A 21,319-nucleotide genomic window follows, 5' to 3' on the forward strand; every position below is an offset into this window, starting at 1 on the left:
AGTGAAGGTGAAGAACAGAAGTGGAATAGAACCCAGGGCCTGACGGGCTACACACAGATCTCCCAAGAGCTGAAATACCCCACTGAGACAGAGAGAGGTTAGGATGGGAAAACACCTACAGGGTTTGGCAATTAGGAGGTCACTGATGACTTAATATAGCCCATACAGGAGTGGGTGAAGGTGTCAGATGCAGTTAAGGGAAGAAAGGGGTGAAAAGGGAAGAGAATGAATGCAGGCTTCTCTTTGGAGTCTGGCTGTGAAGAGAGGGGTGGGGAGCGATGGCTAGAGGGCACCCTAGAGTTAAAGAGTTGGGTTTTGCTTGTTTTGTTAGTATTTTGGGTTTGCTCATTTTTGTTATAGATCGAGAACTGGGTTTTGTCTTTGTTTATAGGATGTAGGACTTGAGTGAATGTACACACTAATTGGAAAGAAGCTGAAAAAGTCCCTGAAGAGGCTGAAGGGACAGGATCCATTACTATAAAGAGCAGACATAGACCCAATGAGGGGTGTGAGGGAAGAAAGTGATGAGAGGTGAGTGTATTCTAGTGAATTATAACCATGTGTGAAATTATTGTCTCTGCTGGAAGCTCCAAAGAGGCCATCATTTTTGCATGCACACCATTTTGCACTTTGCAGGCACGGAGGTGCCCATTACACATTGGATGAATTAGGTACATACGTAACTAGATTTATTTATTTATTTTTATTATTATTTTTTTTTTGCGATACGCGGGCCTCTCACTGTTGTGGCCTCTCCCGCTGTGGAGCACAGGCTCCGGACGCACAGGCTCAGCGGCCATGGCTCACAGGCCCAGCCGCTCCGCGGCATGTGGGATCCTCCCGGACCGGGGCACGAACCCGTGCCCCCTGCATCAGCAGGCAGACCCTCAACCACTGCGCCACCAGGGAAGCCCTGTAACTAGATTTATGATCATGAAAATAGTAGTGATTACATGCAGCCCTATTCTAAGGGCTTTAAGTTGATTGATTCTTCGACTCCTTACAAAAACCCATGATGTAGGTACTCTTATCCCTGCTTTATTTTAAAATAAGTTACATAGAAAATAAGTGATGAGACCATATAGAAAACTCAGATTTTTCTGGCTCCTCTTCTGTTTCAGCCAAACGATGAAAGTATTTTTTTTTTTTTTTTTTTTTTTTTTTTTTGCGGTATGCGGGCCTCTCACTGTTGTGGCCTCTCCCGTTGCGGAGCACAGGCTCCGGATGCGCAGGCCCAGCGGCCATGGCTCACGGGCCCAGCCGCTCCGCGGCATATGGGATCCTCCCAGACCGGGGCACGAACCCGTATCCCCTGCATCGGCAGGCGGACTCTCAACCACTGCGCCACCAGGGAGGCCCGAAAGTATTTTTTAATTAGTACAACTGAATCTGTATAGCAAATTTTCCCTCAAGATATGAGGCAGATTTTGTTTTAAAGCTTAAATATTGGGGTGGAGTGAGAAGAGTCATCACCTAATTTCTTGTTCTCCTGTCTCTTGTTAACTTGGGCTTCCTGGTCAATGCTTGCTCCATCATTAAATCACATTATAAAATGATATGTACACAAATTAAAGTGACACCTTTAGTTTCATCCTGAATCTTTGCTAGTCTACTTTTTATGTAGGAAGGCTCCAAAGTAAAGTGGTATTTTAGGACACAAAATATTGAAATCTTGGCCCCTCCAAAATTAAATGAGGAAAATAGCTCAAAAACGTTTTCTGTAGCAGCCTATACTATGTAAAAATTCAAGGCTAGCAGTACAAACCATAAAACTTCTTGAGCATAGAGGGGCTCTTTGTCATTGGTCTTGGCAATGTTTTTTTTGGGTCTGACACCAAAAGCAAAAAAACAAGTGAGACTACATTGAACTATAAGGTTACTGCACAGCAAAGGAAAGCATCAACAAAAAGGCAACCAACTGAATGGGAGAAAATATTTGCAAATGATATATCTGGTAAGGGATTAATATCTAAAATATATAAAGAACTCATACAACTCAATAGAAAAAAAAATCTGATTAAAAAAATGGGCAGAGGAACTGAATAGACAGTTTCCCAAAGACAACATACAAATGGCCAACAGGTACATGCGAAGGTGTTCAACATTACTAATCAGGGAAATGCAAATCAAAACCACAGTGAGATAGCTATTCTAACAGGTGTGAGGTATCACCAAAAAGGCAAGAGATAACAAGTATTGGCAAGTGTGTGGAGAAAAGGGAAACTTTGTGCCCTGCTGATCAGAATGTAAGTTGGTGCAGCCACTATGGAAAAACAGTATGGAGATTCCTCATTCCAGGTTATCAGCCTGGATCTGCCAACAGCCAGTCAACTCCAAGAGACTGAGTGAGCCCAGGCAAGACCTGCAGAGCTACCTCATCCCAGGTGCATGAGTGAATGCTCAGCATGGTATGCCACTGAGCTTTGGGGGTTGTTTGGTGGGCAGTATTATTGTGGTAATGGTTAACTGATACGGGGTCCTTTGCCATAGTTCTTTGTTGACTTAACACTGAGAACCTCAGGGTACACAGAGCCCCTCTAATGGATCACAGCTTTACCAACGCTGGGAGACAGCCTGATTGCCATAAGCGTCAGATGATTTTTAAAGAACATTATTGATCAGTCTCCAAAGAGAAATAATTTCCTTGTACAACAGACCTCACACACACCAGAAAAAAAAAAATTATCTCTGCCACCTTAATATGGTTTCAGAGGATCTGAGGTACTACAGTCTTATCTAGATCAATACTGTTCAAATTATAAACTGCAATCATTAGTAGGCAATGGCATCAATTTAACGGATTACGACTAGCACTTTTGGGGGGAAAAGAATGAAATATCAGAGTACATAACACATGAGGATAAGTATTATTTCCTGAAACATTTTTTCAGTTGAGAGAGAGAGAGAAGGAAGAAGAAAAAGTAGTAGTGGTAGATCACAATATGGACGTATTTCTTATTCTAGGTAGCGGTAAAAAAAAAAAAGAAAAGAAAAGAAAAAGTTGAAAGCCACAAGCTAAGACAAGGTAGCTGAATAGCATTTTACAACTCACTAAACTCGACATCCAAGCTCAATCCAGGACACAGGAGACAGGTAAGAAAAGAGAAGCAATCAGAGGGCCAGAGTAATTAATAGAAATAGCAGCTTTCACTTAAATTTTAGGATTAAGAAAACTTTTTGTCTATTTCATCTCCTTTGAGTTTCATATCAGCACCGTTTTACAGATGAAGCAATCAAGGCTCAAAGAGGTTAAGTCCTTCGTGTGAAGGTACCTTGATACGTGGCCGAACTGGGAAGACAAGCCAGGTCCTTGGTCTCCTGGCCCACATTCTCATTATAATCTTCACCAGCTCCAATACATCCTTGAGACCTCTCAACTTACTATCACACTCTCAGTCTCTACCCGTTTCCAAATCTAAATAAACCCCCTCTTGATTTACCCCCTGACAGTGTCTTGCTTTTGTTTGTTTGCTGGGACGGGTAGGCGCTGAGCTCGCTGTTGGAGCCCGGGTTCCACAGCGCCGCCCAGGTGAGCGCGCGGCCCTGGGGCCCCAGCTCCCGCCTCTGCTCTACCTGTGCGCGCCGCTCGGGCTCCACGGGCTTCAGGCGCTAGCTCGTCCCCTGCAGCCGCCGACGCCGCCTCCGCGGAGCCCCCCTCAGCGCATCCCCAGGTGGCGCCCAGGCGGCCTGTCAGCCGCGGATCCCGTCCCTGGCCAGTGACTGCGCCGCTCCCCAGCCAGCAACGCCCGCGCGGAATCCATAATAGTGTTTTTTTCCCCTTCATTGAGCTAATCAAATTTTATACGTGTGATTAATATCTGTTTAATCCACTAGCCCGCTCCACTGTCGTTCCAACAAGAAAGGAGTCCAGCCTATGTCCTTGACCCATACTAGCCACTCTGGGAACAGCCGTTGAATAAATGAACATGAAACACACAACCTCGGATGAGAAAACTGGAGGGAACTTGCCCATTCTCTGGTTACAACCATAAACCAGTTGTATCCTTATTTTGCTGAAAAGACAGTGGCTGTACAAAGCTTCCAAATTGCCACCCTCCTAACCAGGCGCACAGTCATCAGAAGGGTGTGTTACCCAATCCTTTAGGTGCCCCTCTGCTGGCAAGAAATACAAGCTGAACCTGAAACTGGGTACTGAGAAAATCTGGCCGGATGCACGACCTCTTTCCCCATAGAATTCAAAGCCCTGATCCTCTATGTCAGCGGTCCCCAACCTTTTTGGCACCAGGGACCAGTTTCGTGGAAGACAATTTTTCCACGGGGGAGAGGGGAGCGATGGGGACCGATGGGGAGCAGCAGATGAAGCTTGGCTCACTCACCAGCCACTCACCTCCTGCTGTGCGGCCTGGGGGCTGGGGACCCCTGCTCTATGTGTTCCTGGCTTTCAAAATAATTTACAAGGCAGCTGGTGTCCACAAACCCACTGGATGAACTCTGATGAACCACATCTCAAAAATCCTAACCTACTTCAACTCAGGACTCAGTTTAACAAACAAGTTACCAGTCAGAGCCTCCCCATTCCGGCAGAGATCTACAGACTTACCATACCCGTGACTTGAGGAATCCACTATGCATGCAGCCAACTTGCCTTTCCCATTTATAACTTCTTAATCCCTTCATTTCAATCAGCTGATGTAACAGAGGCTGTATGCACCGTCTCACTCCCCCAGCTGCTGTAAGTATTGGTGCTGATGGCTCTCAGCTGAGTCTCTGTCTTTTGGCCCTTGCCCTCCAAGAGAATTTCTCAAGGTCATACCCCTTCCCTGTAGCAGACTGTATCCAGGCAGTGATGGGAGGGTACAAAAGCCCCACTGTGGGATAATTCTGAAGGCCGTCCCAGCTCCAGATCTCCCTCTGCGATGGGTTGAAGCCTGTGTATATCATCACAGTCCAAATCCTCTCCCTGCCCAGTCCTGCTTCCTTCCCCGTTCCCTCCCCTCCCCGCCCACACACACAAATACACTCATTGAGTCCCAAGGGCTCTCCCTGATAAACTTCTTACCTGCCCATCTCTGGCTCAGAATCTCTCTCCCAGGGAACCCAAACCAAGCTAACTAATTCCTCCCTCAAGCAGTACTATGGTTGCTGGGTTTTTTGTATCTAAACCATGTCTACGAGAAAGTTAGAACACTTATACCACACAGGTCAATCATTTTCCCCTAACACAGTATAAGCAAACTTCCCACTTACAGCTGGTGGTAAAGCAAATGTCTTTATGGAGCGCTGTTTTGGGAACTAAGAGACATGTTTTGATAAAAAACAATACTTCCAAGGATCTTTAGGAAGAACTCTTTCCTTCACAGCACCTGCCTGTTGGTAACCATACATTTTTTGGTGTAATATTGTTATCTGCATCTCGTACTAAATTCTAAGTTCCACAGTGATCACATGGGAGCTTGTTAGAAAAGCAGAATGTCACCCCCGACACCCACCCGCTAAATGAGAATCTGCAGCTTAACAAGATCTCCAAGTGATTTGTATTCACATTAAAGCTAGAGAAAACTGGCCTACACAACAAAGCTTCAATACTATATTTTAACTTAACTGGAAACACGTGTAATATCCACTCAACATACCACATCTATTAATCGCCAACATGTACTGAAACTACCTCCAAAATATCCCTCAGATGCACCCCTTTTGGATTATACTGCTTAATCCCAGTTCAAGCCCTCTTATCTCTAGAGGACCACACTTCAAGTAACAAGAATCTAGATGACTGGATGAATGGATGACTTTATTGGAGCACTTTAATGTCTTTTGATTCTAAAATATATTATCCTTTGCAAATCAGATTTAATACAGCTTTAAATCAAGTTTTTCAGTTTCTTATGTCAGAAATCCTCAAGCAACTTCATAGCTGCATCATTTAATTGACTTTGTGCTCATGTGCCATTAATCATTCCCTGATTCACCGATGCTTTCAGTCTTCTACAACTAAATAACCACCACACCTGGAAAATAGATTAACAGGATTGTGCTAGAATCAGAAATTAAATGACAGGACACGATCTTGAATTCCGAAAAGGACGATACAGCCAAATTTGAGAACAAGGGGAAATTAGGAAACTTGAAGAAAGCTCAGTGATTTATTTCTCTTAGCCAATTCTCTTGTCAAATAAACATTTCCAATGATCCTGTTAGTTCTTAAAGTGCAGGTGGTCCCCAACAAACCTCAGCTTTTCTCAGAGAAGTGGTATATATATGGTGGTTAAGATTCTGGGCCCCCTCACAAATGTTAGTTAATTCATGGAATGCCAAAAATGTTGAATACCAGAGTAATAGTCCCAGAGAACCCCAACCACCCCATGTAACAATATCTCTATGTATAAGGCATTCAGTGCTTGACCTTGAATGTGAAGGACACACTTAACCCCCAGCTGCTCTGGCATCAGTCTCCATACACTGTCCCGATGTTTGCAACACCAATTCCTCACCTGAACAACCTCTACTCAAATGCCTGCCCTTCTACTGTGACATTTTCTACCCAGGCAGGATTCTAGAAAACCACAAATCACCTTCCAGAAAACCAGGGCAAGTGGTTTCACTTATTATTACTTCCTAACATTAGTAAGTTAACCATGATACCCACATTCCATATAAACTTTACCAGGAAACTTATTCCACCACATACAATTAAAGTTGAAATACCCCTTCAGGGACATTTTGACAAAAGGAAAAAATTTAAAGGCAGAGAGATAAGTGGGTAGGTACCCATTCCATTTAAAAAATCATGTAAAATATTGAATTAAAACTAGAGAAAGGGGCTTCCCTGGTGGCGCAGTGGTTGAGAGTCCACCTGCCGATGCAGGGGACACGGGTTCGTGCCCCAGCCCGGGAGGATCCCACATGCCGCGGAGCAGCTGGGCCCGTGAGCCATGGCCGCTGAGCCTGCGCGTCCGGAGCCTGTGCTCTGCAACGGGAGAGGCCACAGCGGTGAGAGGCCCCCGTACCGCAAAAAAAAAAAAAAACTATAGAAGGCAGAGAAAGAGGGAAGAAAAAAGAAACAGCAAACAAATGCAATGAATAGAAAGCAGTTACAAACATGGTAGATATTCACCCAACTATATCAGTAAGCACTTTAAATGTGAATGGTTTAACTATATCAATTAAAAGATAGATCATAAGAGTGGATAAAAACACAAGATCTAACTCTATGTTGTCTACAAGAAACCCACTGTATATATAATGGTTTAGAAACTGTGTCTCATTTATACTGTCCTGTTTTTTTGTAGAGGGTAGCTGTCCTTTCCATTACTCTGCACTGTGAATTCAGCTGAGCTAACACTGAAGCAGAAATTTTGGCTTTAGACTGGCTGGGCCTGCCCCTGCGAGTGGGGCAGTCCATGAGTATCTCTGGGCATCTCTAAAAGGGAGCATGCCTATCTCCTGGCTGGGTCAAACTACTCTCATCTCCTGGTCATATCAGTAGCTCAACTTGAAGGGTCACTTTTTGTGGCACCCTAGCTCTGAAATTTAATTCCCCCCTATTTCCTTTGGCATCCACTCTGAATATATCTGGTCACGATTTGTTGAAAGAAATTGAATTCGTGCTATTAAGTGGGTACCACTTCCCAGGTACTCTACACCTCAGGCAAATTCATAGCACAGTTTTCAAAGTCTGCACATGTAGAAGCACTGATATGCCCTACGAGGTCACTAGGAAAGGTAAGTGAACATCTTCCATCCCAACGACAAGACAGGCTCTTGGGAAATGATCATTGATCAGGAACAAAGAATAGTCATTTCACATCTCCCTTCCCTTTCACAAATGAGGATCATCTTTAAAATCCATAAGAGATGTATGAAATTCATTTAGGATCTTTTTCTAAAACCCAGCTCTACCAAGAGACCACTGTGTGAAGCTTGTGAGACACAGGAGACAGGGGAAGGAAGGCACAAGAAAAAAGGGAAGGTTTTTGCTTATTTCTGTGTATGTAGATGCAGGGAAATTATCACTGGTCTTCTTGGACACAAATGGAGGAGCTCTGATTTATGACATAATTTCAGAGGACTGTATATGGGGGGCTGATGGACAAGTATCAAAGGTGTTAACTAAATTCTCAGGGGGAAAACCTCCCTCTCTGGAAAGGGATTCCCTTCATGTTTTTGATTAGGGCACAGATTGCAAAAGGCTCTTGTTAAATATAGGGTAAAAGTCATTATAATCCATGTACCCTATCTCAATGATTAGATTATCAGATTATTCCCACTAAGCAGAAGTCCAGAGAACAGAACTGGACTTAATTAGTATAAATCAGTGGTTCTCAATTGGGGGCAATTTTGCCCCTACTCAGAGGACATTCGGCAATGTCTGGAGATATTTCTGTTTGTCACAACTGGCAACCAGTCGGTAGCAACCAGAGATGCTGCTAAACATCTACAATGCACAGGACAGCCCCCCATAGCAAAGAATTACTCAGCCCAAAATGTCAATAGTGTCAAGGTTGAGAAATTGGTATAAGTGAACAACAAGAGAAAAGGCTTAGGTGCAGCATGAGATACAATTTAAGAAGAGTTAAAGGACACAAAGAAACATAGAAAAGGGAAACTCAAAAGTGTGAAGGACACACTTTATCAAGGATAGCCCCAGATAGAGCAGAGAGAGCAGAGCCCTGGAAATGCCATAAAGGTGGGGGCCCATTGCAAGGGCAAGGTACAACACATAGGAAGAGAAACTCAAAGAGAGGAAGCAGTGTTAAGAATTAATGATGAACATGGGATCATGTCACATGCATTGCAAGATGGTTAGCAGCATTCCTGGTCTCTACACACTAGGTGCTTGTAATACCTCCTGTCCAGCTGTGTCAACCAAAACTACCTCCAGACATTGCCAAATGTACCCATGAAGTAAAATCATCCCTGGTTGAAAACCATTCTTCTAGAAGGACCTTTTTAAATTAAGAATGTATTTCTTCCTCTTATTATTTCTATCATCTTAGCCTTTCTTCTAGGTTCAAGTTCCTTCTTTTCTAAAATAGGCTTTTCAGTCATTCCTGCAGTAGGTGTACATTTGGTACACTTTCTCAGTCTTTTCCAAAAAATGTTCTTATGATGATCTCCCTCTTCAATGATCATTTGGGTGGCTTCAGAATTCTGAATTGACCATTATTTCCTTCAGCACTTTGAAGATATCGATGCACTGTCTCTTGGCCTCTATAATTACTATTGGAACATCTATCCTCAGTTCAATTGTTTATTATTTGTAGGAAATCTGTTTTTTCTCTCAGATTCCTAAGATTTTTCTCTTTGTTTTTTGCTGACTCACCAAAATATGTTTATATGTGGATTTATTTTTACTTATTCTGCTTGGCATTCATTGTTTCTTGACTCAAAAGATTTGTGTCTCTCATCAATTCTGGGAAATTCTCAGCAGCTGTGTTTTTAAAAATATTCTATCTCTCTCCATTCTTTCTATTCTCTTAATCCAGACAGGATTTCTATTAAAAGTATGTTGGACTTTCTCATTCTGTCTTCTATATTTCAACCTCCCCCTTCTTGTTTTGCTATCTTCTATCTCTCTATACTGCATTTGAAGTAATTTCTTCAGATCTATCTTCCAGGCCTAATTCTCTCTTTAACAGTGTCTAATCTGCAGTTTAAATGGTCCTAGACAACATACTTCCTATATGCTGGGCTCTACACTGACCAAACAAATACATGATTATGACATTAATTCTCAGCTCAAGAACTTTCCATCTAGTAGGCTAGCCATAAAAAGAACTATAAAAATAAAATTATATTACAGTCAAATAAGAGCAGAATTCAAGATGTCAATAGGAATTCCCAATAGAAACAGAAAGAATGACTAAATATGCTGAGGGGAAAAGGGAAAGAATTCACAGAGGAGCTCAACTCTTAGCTAGGTGTCTTCAATAAATTTTCTAGAATAAGAATGTAAGGAAGAGCATCCAAGCAGTTGGCACATGTGAAAAATCATGGATCTTTAGGGAACTGTAAAGCATTAGGTGTAGCTACTGTGTGGCTGCATCTGTGGAGAGTGACGAGAGATGCTAGAGTCAGTTAAAGCTACTTAGGAAGGTCCTCATGTACCACGTATAAAGTGTTTAGGCTTTCTTCTACTGACAATGGGGAAACAACAGAGATTTTTCAAGTCAGGGAGGAAGGCAGGGAGGGAGGAAGAGTGGAAAAGAGAGAAAGAGATGAATTTGGCAAACTAACCCTGAGGACATGGAAGAATTAAGATGTGGGGAGGCTGCTCTAGTCCAGTAGAGATGATGAGAGATTGAGCTGAGATGGTGCCATGGGATGGAGAGGATGCTCTGAATTAGAGCTGTCTCTAAAGTAGACAATGAACATGTTAGCCAGCTGGCTGTGGAGGCTGATGGCCAGCAGAGGGTTAAAGCATGAGGACACCCAGTTTTTGGCTTGGGAGTCTGGATGGGCTGTGGCACCATTAAACAGAGTAAGAAATTCCGCTTTGGGACTTCCCTGGTGGCGCAGTGGTTAAGAATCCACCTGCCAATGCAGGGGACATGGGTTCAAGCCCTGGTCCAGGAAGATCCCACATGCTGTGGAGCAACTAAGCCTGTATGCCACAGCTACTGAGCACGCTCTAGAGCCTGTGAGCCATAACTACTGAAGCCCATGTGCCTAGAGCCTGTGCTCCGCAACAAGAGAAGCCACCACAATGAGAAACCTGCACACCACAACGAAGAGTAGCCCCCACTTGCTGCAACTAGAGAAAGCCCACGCACAGCAGCGAAGACCCAATGCAGCCAGAAACAAACAAATAAATTTATAGAAACAAAAAAAAGATAGGAGGGGGGAAAAAAAAGAAATTCAGTTTTGAGCGCTACCAAAAAGAAAGTTCCATTTGGGACACATAAGTTTTGACATGTCTGGGATATATCCAGGCTGAAAGTTCTGGTAGGCAGTTGTAAATATATCTTTAAAGTTTGTCAGAGAAATAACACATGGAAATATCACTTTGGAGTCATCAGCACACAGCTGGGAACCAAATACAATGGAAGAGAGTGGCTGAGAATCAGTTGGTGATATAAAGTGACCAAAAATGTAAGTTGTGTGGTAGTGATGATGCAAGTTGTAAAGCTTGGTTAGCAAAAATTGGGTATCAAACCTACTCAGAATATCTGAGATGGAGACAGTTTCCAAACATTCCTCCTGTGGTTCTCTCAAATTCATCTTCTTTTAATTGAAGAAAAAATTTAATAATATCTTTTGCACTCAATGTGTTTTTACTTACATATTTTAATGTTATATTTTATATCACATTTTAATACTTTATTAGTAGTATTTTAATAGCATATTAATTAAATAATTTAATAACAAAAACGTGTGTGTGATCACCTAATGTGAAAACTTCTATCTTAGCACTTATAACACTGAATTAAAATACTTGATTTTCATATCTTTCTCCTCCTGCAGACTTTGAGCTTCTTAGGTGATGCTTTACTCAATTTTCTATCCCAAGGGTTTACTGTAGTACATGACACACAGTGGAAATTTAGTATGTATTGGATGGATGGATAGATGAATGGATGGAGAGATGGATGAATGGATGGAGAGATGGATGAATGGAGGGATAAAACAAGCCAGACACTGTTTTTCCAACTTAACCTGTTACAATTAATTTACTGACTAAAACATTCTCTGCCACCAAGAAGGAGCATTGCGTCCAGGGCCACCATGCAGTTTCACAGGTTGTTAACTGCACAAGGTAGCAAACAGGATTAAGTAAAGTCCAACCCAAGAAGAAACTTCTACACACGATGAAATTAGTCACACGATGAAGGGAAGGAATGATGGGATAAGGTAGTGGCAGGAGTGGAAACAGCTCAATAAAAAGGAGAATTTCAGAAGCTCTAGTCACTCAGTGTGTTTCCAGTTGCTTCTAGAATTGCAGAGTTGTAGGGATTATAAATGGAAAAATGATTTTTCAATATGTTTGTAGAATTCTTAAACATGAGAAGACTCCAACCATCAATAAATAATTGTATGGCGATTTTGTGCCTACAAATTGTAAGCTCCTCTACATCAGACCTGAAGTTTATGCAGAAGAAAGACAGATTAGAAATATGAAGGGATGTCTAGCAAATTCTGGAATTTGTAGGACATTCTGCTATAGTTAAACTGACTTACCTCAGCGTTTTCTTCAAACTAGCAACATATATATACATATATATATATATAAAATAAACTAACTCTATTAAAAAATAGGAAACTGGAAGCTTTCACACAAAAAATACTATTAAAATCAATAAATTGCTATAAGAAATCAAATAAATGCAATAATTAACCTATAATCATAATTGAGACTTACAGAAGCTACACCAGCATCTATAATTTTCTATTATAAAATACCCCATGCTTGTTTAATATATCCTTAAGTGTCAGACTTACTTTGTAAGTATACAAATTATTATTATTAAAAAAGTTTTTTGGAAAAATTAAATATTTTATTGCTAATGGAAAGTTCCTAGGATAGAAGAGAAATACAGGCTTTTAATTTGTTTTTGAAAACCTACAAGTTACAAATAGAAACCTCCTCCAAAAATCAGATTGCTTCTGAGTGTGACGCTCTATGGAAAAAGAAAGGAAAAAGCCAACTCAAAGGGAAATGTGATCAAATGTTATTCTGGCAGCTGCCATTTCACACTCCTCTTTACCATGAAATGCCATAACCTCGTAGCTACCCCTGGCCAAAGGCAGGACTTTAATTCTTAACTTTGGATTTTACTGAACTTTTTAAAGCAAGCAGAGTCAGTTTTCAATCATGATAACATCAAAACCCAGGAGATTTCAAACTTAAATATGGAAAATGTTTGAACTTCAGATCATGATTTTTCTACTCTCCAACTGACATTCAATCAGGACAATCAGAAAGATACTCAGTTTTGCCATGGCAGAGCTAATGGTATGCAAATATCCCCCAACGCTCTGCAATATCATCCAACCACTTAACCAAAGACACTTTCGAGGGTGTCCCCCAAGGTGTGTGTGGAGGAACCTCGGGAGTCAAAATTCCAGGAGGGAGCAGCCTGCGGAATGCAGATGCTGAAGCTCACTCTGTGCCATGGACACAGCATCCCCTGGGGTAGAGCCCAGGAAACTTCATTTCTAACCAGTTCTGTGGGGATTCTGAACATTTAGTGAGTCTGCAGTCTGCTGCTTTAGAGATTGCTTTTGATAATCTGGAGCTTCTGCAACATCAGTGTCTCTTCTCTAGGTGGCAGCATCTGTAACTTGTTGAGTGTCATTGTGAATGTTGAAGGTCAACATTCAAAAATTTATCTCCAGAACAGGAATTACACATTGGATTACTCCAACTAAACCTTCCCCTCTAAGCACTCTATCTGTAGAAAAATGAAAAAAAGTGGCAGGATAGATTTTGCACAACTTAAACCTCCAACTCAGACTTTAGAAATAAAAACAATTAAGTGGCCATCCTTGCATGAGTAAAGCTGTCCACAATTCAATGTGTAATGGAAGTGACAAATTTTAAGACAAGATGTAAACATTTTTCTTGCCCTGATTGTTTAAGTTATGAGCCCCAAAGATCACACAGATCAGTGGTCAGCAAACATTTTCTGCAAAGGGCCAGATAATAAATATTTTAGGCTTTGCAGGCCGTACTATCTCTGTCACAATTACTCAGCTCTGCCTTTGTCACCTGAAAGCAACCATGGACAATACATAAGAGGTTGTGTCCAACAAAACTTTATATATGAACACTGAAATGTGAATTTCATGTGTCTCAAAATACTCTTATCCTTTTAATTTTTTCCAACTGTATGGTCTCAATGTTTGTGTCCCTCCAAAATTCATACGTTTGAAATCCTAATGGCTAATGTGATGGTATTAGGAGGCGGGGCCCCTGGGAGGTGCTTAGTTCATGAGAGTGGAGCCCTCATGACTGGGATTAGCGTTCTTATAAAAAAAGACCCCACAGAGGCCCCTTTCCCTTTCTGTCACGTGAGGATACTGTGAGAAGTCTGCGACCCAAAAAAGGACCCTCACCCAACTATGTTGGCACCCTGATCTCAAGCCTCCAGCCTCCAGAACTGTAAGAAATAAATTTCTGTTTTTTATGAACTACCTGGTCTGTGGTCTTTTGTTATAGCAGCCTGAACTGACTAAGACACCAACCATTTAAAGTAAAAACTATTTTTAGTTCTTGGGCTGAACAAAAACATGTGGCAGCCAAGATTTGGCCCATTGGCAGTGGTTCGAAGACCCATGACACAGATCAAATTTGTGGAGCATCATGTATTGCTAGTAACTGAGGTAAGTATTCAAAAATGACTTTTTTGAATATAAGACTGTAATCCAAGATCAATGCCTTGTCACTAAACAGAGGATAAAAATTAAACAAACAAAAAGTCCTATGACAAAACTTGGAATTCTGATTCAGAGTTGATTTCCAGACGACATCTTACCAAATAGAACTAACGCTTAGGTCAAATATTTCTAAACACATCTAACCTTCCTTCTGATACAGCCAAGCTATTAAAGGCCAGTGAATATGGGAGAATTGCTGGGGTCCATAGCATCACACAAGCAGAAATGCAGATTCAATCTATTCAGCAGGCAAATGCATGAAGGAACTTTTAAACACATTGAGTCCTGAATCTCCAACAGGAAGCTAGCACTGTTACCTGCTGTGTCTTGGCTCAGGGTTTCCTGGCTGCTGCTGCTGTAAGAAGGCACTGGAGTGATGGACAGTGAGGCTGGACAAGACAGAGGTGTGGCCAGCTCAATCTTGCGAGTGAAGGATTGGTGATATACTGGGATGCCTGCATCTTTGGAGACGAAGAGAGGCAGATCTGATGGGAGGGTGGGTCTGTCTTGTGCATATGGATTTTTCCAGTGGGTGAGCCCAACTGCAACAGGCCCAGCAACGTCATAACCTGGCAAGACAAACACATAAGGTCAGGATCAGCAATCAAAGCCTTATACCGTATTTCTTTCTGTATTTCCCCCAAAGTCTTAGCTGAGCGTCAAATCAAACACCACTTGAGATAAGGATGAATGTTACCAATAAATAGGCAGGAATTGTCACACTGGATGAATCTTGTTAACTAGTCAACCTATGTTTATTAAGCACATACTATGTTCTAGGTGCCCAGTCTTTGCCCTTAAGGAGCTCAGAGTTCAACAAAGGAGATAAGACTTGTGATCATAATGAAAAAGATAACTGAAAGTCTATTATGTTCTAGGTACTTTGCATAAGTGATTGTAATCCTTACTGCAACTGTACAAGAATACAATTACTATTTCTGTTTTATAGGAAATTGGACCTCAACTTGCCCTAGGTCAAGCAGCCATTAAGTGCCAGAGGCAGAATTTAAGCCCAGATCTGTCTGGCTCCAAAATCTATGTTTTTTCCCTTTTTCCAACTAACAACAGTACAAAGCAAGATGAAAGAAATAGTTTAAAGTAGGACAAAAACATTCCCCAGGATTTCAGGGGACAAAGCCCTTTCTAGGTGGAGGAACTAGGTCGTGGAAAAGATGGCATGAACTTGGCCTTCTAGGCAAGAGTTGCCACCTAAAACAATCAGAGGGACAGATCTGTTCTGTAGATGTGTTCTGTTAGCCCACATTTTTCTTAATTTGAAGTAAAGTTCAAATTAAAATTGACAACAATAAAAGTCTAGAGCATTCTCAACAAAAATCCAGCTTTCTGTCCTCTCTTTAAAAATCTCTTGATCTTCTCCTAAAGATCAAGCAACACTGGACCACATTCCCATGTGGCAACTGTCAGCTGAAGTAAGCACAGAGCCACTCTTTTAAAGCGGAGTAAAGGAATTCCTGTCTGCCGCAGTCCCCACCATTCCCTAATACCTTACTCCCAGCCTGCTTCACTTATTTGTCTTGCATGCCTGATCTCTGCAGGCCTTTGCATTTGCAACCAAGGTACAGAATTTAGAAATATAATGTAAGTGTAGTCAGAAAAAAACAAGAATGGAAAGGTAGGTTGATACAAGACAGCTGAGGCTCTTAAATGCCAAGGTAAGAAAATTAGATTTTACTTGCTAGGCAAAGCAATATCCCTAAAAGTTTGTGAAGTGGGGATTGGCATAATCAAATGGACGGCAGCAAAAGGCAGAATCTGTGCCTCCTTCCTCTGGTGGTGACCCCTTCTGGGGAGATTCCTCTGACTCCCCCAAGCTGTCTTAACCACGGTAAAGGGAGGCCCAGTAAAAGGTGTTGGTGTGCAGGGGCTGGAGGTGTGTGGGGAGAAAGTCCAAATTGGGGAGGGGGTGTTGAGGCACCAAGAAAGCCCAAAAGGGGCAACAAGGGAGGAGGCGTGCATGGATCCTGCAGACTGGACGATGTTGTCTGGAGCAGCCCTCCCACACCATGTGGGAAACCACTTGAACATGGATATGTGTCAGACAGTCCCTGCCCACACTTCGCAGCCAAGTGTTCCTTCTCTCTATGTGTCTCTCTCATGAGCTGAGTATCCCTCAAGGTCAGAGGGTGTCTTAGTCATCTTTAAAACTCCCTCCCAGCATTTCTCTATTTGGCTCTTTCCCCTGGCATTCAATAGATACCCACTGTTCACTGAATTCTTCCTAGACCAGCGGCAAGGAGGTGACATAAGAGGCTGTGAAGCAGAGGCCAGGCAAACATTATTAAGGGACCAAATTTAAATGTTGGCAGCAAGAAAGGAAAAGAGGTCCAGAGAGATACGCAACAATGACGTGGAAAGAAAGGAGTTTGGGGCCACCAGGTAGCTTTGTTTTTTGCTGGCAAGATGTCAGAGAAGACTCATGGCAAACAGAATGGTGGATTTCCTCATCCTCACTGTGGCCATCAGAAGGACTGGCCTGGCAAGGGCTGAAGAAGGTTGAGTGTGTTTTTTTAGACACGAGGAGGTTGAGCTTTAGTGGAAATATCTATGCGGAAATGTCTGGCAGTAGACTGAAAAAAACAACGGAAATGAGGATTAGGAGACATAGGACCAGAGCTGAAATCTGGAACTCATCCACATTGAAGCCACGCCTGAGGCCCAGGAATGAACAATCTACTTCATTGTCATAAAATGATAAATCCACTAAAAGTTACAATACTGTCTAATGCTTATTGGCAATGTGCTAAGGGATCTATCAGGACCACCTCATTTAACCTCACAATAACCCTGTCAGGAAGGTACTAATATTCCCATTTGACAGATGAGGAAACCAAGGCTAAGGGACATTATTACTTCCGCAAGGTCAATAACTACACAGAAATAACAGATTCAAGCCCAGGCTCATCAAAGACAACATGGGTGCTCTGGTCTCCTGCCTCGCACTGAGAACACAGGCAACAAGAAGGATTCTAGGAGATGGAATCGGGGCCTGTTTCCCCCTCAAATTGCTTTTAGGTTATTTATTCCTTTCTGAACAATTTTTTATAGAGGGAGCTCAATGGACCAGAATGCACAAGGAAAGGGGAATGCTGACACCCTTGAGAACATGCTGACTGGACTGCTTGAACACTTCTTGGTCAGTCACCTTCCTAAAAGGTAAGTGGAATACAGTGAGGTGAGTGATTCTTTCTCTGGTAAGGGCTATGGAGCCTCTGAAGATAATCACAGAGAACACAAATTAATGTTCAGAACTGCAATGGAGCCACAGCTGCAGTGGAAGCTGAACTGAACACTACTGACCCCAAGGCTGCCCCCCCGATCCTGTTTGTTGGACTAAACCTCTGATGTTGTGTGTTTATCTTGTGATCAACACTCTTGGATCTCCCATAGCTCCTAAGAGTGTACTGGGGCATAGAAATGAAATTCTAGGAGGCACCATTTGAATTGATGTTCCATTATGTTTTTATTAAAAATGTGAAAACATATTACCTCCTACTCACACCAGAGAATCCTTTTACAAGAAGAATAATTACAGGACCATGTTTTCCCTCGCCTTGTTGTTTCATTCGGAAACTTGCTTAAATGCCTCTTCTCTTTCCATATTCCCAAGCTCCTTGAGAGTCATTATACAGAGAAGGGTGTAAAATATATATCACACACCGTGAAAGCGTTAGGCTTAAAAGTCCCAAGGAACTCTGGACTCTCCATAATTTCAGGTTTTACCATTTCTTTCATAAAATGATAGCTAATTTATAACATATACTTAATTTTGAAAAAATATTGTTCACAGTGCTAAGAAGCCACCCCCCCCCTTTTTTTTACTTTAGGAAATTACCACATCATTTAATCCAGAAATGGAGTTCATTAGCAAATATATTAATTCATGTCATTGATACAAATGAGCTATGATAAGATCTACATGATTATGATGGAATAGAAATGGACCAGCCTAAATTTAAAAGCAACAATGAGGTCAACGTATTTGGGTGGTTGGTTATTCAACCATCCAAGGGAACAGCTAGTGTCCAAGTGCCCAAGAGGCAAGTAACAGGAATGTCACATTGGCAGTGTACTCACTCTCCCTCACCCACCATCCTGTCCCCAGGTCGGGGGTGGGGGAGAAGCAGGGGTCTCAGCTTTCTCTGAGTTGCACGCCAACACTATCACCCACTAGCCCCCAACTCCTAAACAGAGACATGTAAGGAACACTCAAAATTATAGGCTGTCTTGAGAAAAAAAATGATATTAATCAACTTTAAAGTTCTTAAATCTTTCATACATGAAAAAATGGGAGTTTACTATCAGAAAATAAGGAGTTTTCAGGACTTCCCTGGTGGTCCAGTGGTTGAGACTCCACGCTTCCAATGCAGGGGGCGCGGGTTCGGTCCCTGGTCGGGGAAGGCGCGGGTTCCATCCCTGGTCGGGGAACTAAGATCCCACATGCCATGCCGTGCGGCCAGAAAAAAAAAAAAAGAAGAAGAAGAAGAAAATAAGGAGTTTTCCAAGGGTCTCATGGATAGGTAGAAAAATTTCAGAAGGTGTCACTTTTTCTGTTTGGATTTTTTGGCAATTCTTTTGGCAATTCTTTGGTCAGGACATAGGTTCCTATAAGGAACTACATTAATAGGAAGTCCAGAAGTGTTCTGTTCTCTTAAATGGAATTCCCTCACAAATGAGACACTTCTTTGTGGGATGACTATCCTGTAAGAGAAGGACGGAAGTACAGGAGATGAAAGAAAACAAAAAGAGCTTTTAAAAAAGAATTGCTGGATGACTCAGAGATGTCCTCCCTCCAGTACTTTGAGCATAAAGTTGTTAATTATTTGCTGCTTTTACTATAAATATTTTTAAAGTGCTTTGTACTGGACAGACTGTGGGCTGTGGACACTGCCTGATGACTGTGCTGAATCCATCCTCCACCCACACCCCTTCCTCCCAACAGAGTCACATTGTGTTTGGGAATTCATCCCACTCCCACGCAGCTTGTGACTCAGGGCAGACAGCCCTCACACTCCCCGACCTCCACATGGGCCATGATGGGTGTAAAGACCACGATCTTATCTCCCTTGTCAGTGATTTGCTGAAGGGAGGTCATGTGACCAAATCCCACGCAATGAGATAGAAGTCTCTGAGGTGCTTCAGGGGAAAGTTTCAGCTCCCCAAGTGAACACCTGAGGAAGGCACGAAAGCTCCTTTCTCTCTGATCACTGTTGTGCCTGAGTGAAATTCCTGGAACCACGGCAGCCTTAGGTGACATAAGAGGCTGTGAAGCAGAGGCAAAGGGGAGAAGGTCTTTCACAACATCATCGAGCAGCCCACTCAACCTGTCCTCCCAACAGGCCTTCCTATTATATGAAATAATAACTTTCCTTATGGTCTCAGCCAGTTTGAGTTTGTTGAAACAGAAGCAACATTCAAGGGCCTTTCAGTTGTCCCATCACCTTGTGATGAAACTGTGTGACATACCCACTGCCCCTTCAGAGGTGACTTCATAGGTCAGTAAGAACCTGTTAACATGAGTTTCCTAGGGCTTCTGTAACAAAGGATCACAAACTGGGTGGCTTAAAAAAAACAGAAATTTATCCTCTCACGGTTTTGGAGGCTGGAAGTCTGAAATCAAGATTTCAGCAGGGCCGTGCTCCCTCTGAAGTCTCTAGGGGGAAATTTGTTGTCTGCCTTTTCCTGGTTTCTTGTTTGTTTGTTTGTTTTTTAACATCTTTAGCGGCGTATAATTGCTTTACAATGGTGTGTTAGTTTCTGCTTTATAAAAAAGTGAATCAGCTATACATATACATACATCCCCATATCTCCTCCCTCTTGCATCTCCGTCCCTCCCACCCTCCCTATCCCACCCCTCTAGGTGGTCACAAAGCACTGAGCTGATCTCCCTGGGCCATGCAGCTGCTTCCCACTAGCTATCTATTTTACATTGTATATATGTCCATGCTACTTTCTCACTTCGTCTCAGCTTACCCTTCCCCCTCCCCGTGTCCTCAAGTCCATTCTCTACGCCTGCGTCTTTATTCCTATCCTGCCCCTAGGTTCTTCAGAACCTTTTTTTTTTTTTTTTTTTTTTTTTTGCGGTACGCGGGCCTCTCACTGCTGTGGCCTCTCCCGTCGCGGAGCACAGGCTCCGGACGCGCAGGCTCAGCGGCCACGGCTCACGGGCCCAGCTGCTCCGCGGCACGTGGGATCCTCCCGGACCGGGGCACGAACCCGCGTCCCCTGCCTCGGCAGGCGGACCCTCAACCACTGTGCCACCAGGGAAGCCCCAGAACCTTTTTTTTTATTAGATTCCATATATACGTGTTAGCATACGGAATTTATTTATTTATTTATTTATTATTATTATTTTTTTCTTTTTGCGGTATGCGGGCCTCTCACTGTTGTGGCCTCTCCCGTTGCGGAGCACAGGCTCCAGATGCGCAGGCCCAGCGGCCATGGCTCACGGGCCCAGCCGCTCCGCGGCATATGGGATCCTCCCAGACCGGGGCACGAACCCGTATCCCCTGCATCGGCAGGCGGACTCTCAACCACTGCGCCACCAGGGAGGCCCCGGAATTTATTTTTATAACTTACTTCACTCTGTATGACAGACTCTAGCTCCATCCACCTCACTATAAATAACTCAGTTTCGTTCCTTTTTATAGCTGAGTAATATTCCATTGTATATATGTTCCACATCTTCTTTATCCATTGCTCTGTTGATGGACATTTGGGTTGCTTCCATATCCTGGCTATTGTAAATAGAGCTGCAATGAACACTGTGGTACATGACTCTTTGAATTATGGTTTTCTCAGGGTATATGCCCAGTAGTGGGATTGCTGGGTCATATGGTAGCTCTAGTTTTAGTTTTTTAAGGAACCTCCATACTGTTCTGCATAGTGGCTGTATCAATCTACATTCCCACCAACAGTGCAAGAGGGTTCCCTTTTCTCCACACCCTCTCCAGCATTTATT

General features: G+C 42.7%; 1 protein-coding gene across 1 annotated transcript in view; it reads right to left on the reverse strand.

The window, feature by feature from the left end:
• Nucleotides 1–14,785, reverse strand: part of ANO4 (anoctamin 4) — a 422,274-nt gene extending 407,489 nt beyond the window's left edge. The window contains exon 1 of the mRNA XM_081248924.1: nucleotides 14,658–14,785. The gene's annotated coding sequence lies outside the window, so the exon portion shown is untranslated. The remainder of the gene's footprint in view (nucleotides 1–14,657) is intronic.
• Nucleotides 14,786–21,319: the final 6,534 nt, after the last annotated feature.

Source organism: Mesoplodon bidens (genome assembly GCF_964165515.1).
Source record: "Mesoplodon bidens genome assembly, chromosome: 11".
In the NCBI taxonomy this organism is placed as follows: domain Eukaryota; kingdom Metazoa; phylum Chordata; class Mammalia; order Artiodactyla; family Ziphiidae; genus Mesoplodon; species Mesoplodon bidens.